The following is a 2,309-nucleotide window of genomic DNA, read 5'->3' as shown; positions in this document are numbered from 1 at the left end:
TACCTGGTGCACAGCTTCTATTCACTTTAACTTAAAATGAAAATACTCTTAACGCTAAGAAAGATTTTAGATAAAACTTAAGTTTTTCAGTAACGCTTCAACGTGACACGCTGGATTCGACCGTAACGTTTGGGCCGGGTTTGGGGTGTTACAAAAAATGTGATAAAAATTGATTTTCGAACCTAGAGGTAAAATGGTCATTTAGTGAAAGTCTAGGGGTAAAACGTTCATTTTGCCTAATTATGAATTTTCGAGTGTCTAGGGTAATTTTCTGATGAGATAAATGAATTTCTATAATTTTAGATCAAGAATTACAAAATCTGAGCCTAGACCGAGGAAAAGCGAAGCAAGTGGACTAAGCTGAGCTAGTCGTCACATTTTGAGTACCGAGGTAAGTTGTATGTAAATAATACAACTACATTGTTATTATATGTGTTTGAATTGATATAGCATAAATTGTTTATTTGTGGAAATGATTATGTATGATGAATATTGAGATAGTAGAATTTCCGTTTGAACCTTAGGAAATAAATTGGATAATCTTGCCATGACATTCGGGTTATTTGTGTGCCAGTGTAAGACATGTCTGGGACATGCATCGGCCACATTAAGGGAGCCAGTGTAAGACCATCTCTGGGACATGGCATCAGCATTGAGACGAGAGCTAGTGTAAGACATGTCTGGGACATGCACCGACCTTGTGACATAAGCCAGTGTAAGACATGTCTGAGACATGCATCGGCTACGAGATGTGTCTGTGTAAGACCACGTCTGGGACATGACATCGGCACAGATATGTGAGAGTTAGTGTAAGACCATGTCTGGGACATAGCATCGACTTGATGGATGAGCCAGTGTAAGACCATGCCTGGGTGTAACACCCTTAACCCATATCCGTCGCCGAAAAGGGGCTACGAGGCATTACTGAACAAAAGCACAGTTCCGAACATTCTCATATTAACACAAGTCATATTCATATATATAAAGCATATAACTAATTAAATATTTAACATACATTATAAATTATATTGCATATACGAATCATATGCTCATCACTTTAATGATAATCAATACCTAAATAAAAATCAAACATTTTACTTCTTAATTCTATACATGCGCATGTTTAACCAAATATATATCACATGGCATTTTGTCCATTAGCATATGCGGGATTATCAATTTCACAAAATGATCAAATAAATTTCGTTAAACATTAAAATCTTTATGTATTTAACCACATTAAATTTGTACCATTTTCATACATTAATAATGAAACATATCCATCCTAGTTCACATAACATACTCTTGTCTAATGCTATAAAGTGTCAAGGCCGAATTTAAACATGATAATATCACTTAATATTCAAACTAAATAATATGTTTAACTATCATGTAATCAAATCAAACATATCAAAATCAATAAGTTAACTTCATAACAAAATTACAAATACATATTCAATTCATTTACTTACCTATTCGGCTATCAAAGTTAATCATTAATGTCATACTAATTCCACCATTCAATCTTAAGTTAGAAATTTACCATTTGTATTTTCGAATACAAATATATACTTGTCACTTATTAACTATCCATTTAACTAACAAAACATACCTAATAAATATTCATTAATTATCTTCATCAATCATACCTATTTTATCAACCATTCAAACATAATATATGCATATACATTTCCATTACAAACCGAAACAAATTGACCAATACTCGTTCGAATACACACACATATATATATCATCAACATTTTATTCCATTACTAAGTCTAATTACTAAACCATCCACAAAACAAAACATATTATAATAAATTCCTACCATGTTCGAACATAACCATATATCCTTTAATGCCAATTCACATATTAACACCTAGATCAAACATAATAACCAAATTCACATACGCTTTTATCCATGCACAACCTTAACCAAGCCAACCACATGTACATCCTAAACTATCAACCATTTTCAAGGCATATAGTACCTACCACACATACTAAAAATTCATAGCATGTAACTTCATAACCAAGATGAACATAGACCATACTCAACATAACCGAATTCAAACATAAAAGTTAAGCCATTTTCGCATGGCTTAGATTATACATAACCAAAATTTGACATTTCAAAACATAATCTAGCCTATACATGCCACAGATTTGAAAGTTCACATATAAAGGTAACGAAAACAGTCGATAGTGTGATAGACTTTGCTGATGATCCCCGAGCTCGTAACTTGATCCAAAATCTATAAAACAAAAACAAACATACACACATAGAGTAAGCTTTTATAGCTTAGTAA

Source organism: Gossypium hirsutum, chromosome A02 (assembly GCF_007990345.1).
Source record: "Gossypium hirsutum isolate 1008001.06 chromosome A02, Gossypium_hirsutum_v2.1, whole genome shotgun sequence".
Lineage (NCBI taxonomy): Eukaryota > Viridiplantae > Streptophyta > Magnoliopsida > Malvales > Malvaceae > Gossypium > Gossypium hirsutum.
This window is presented reverse-complemented; position numbering follows the sequence as displayed.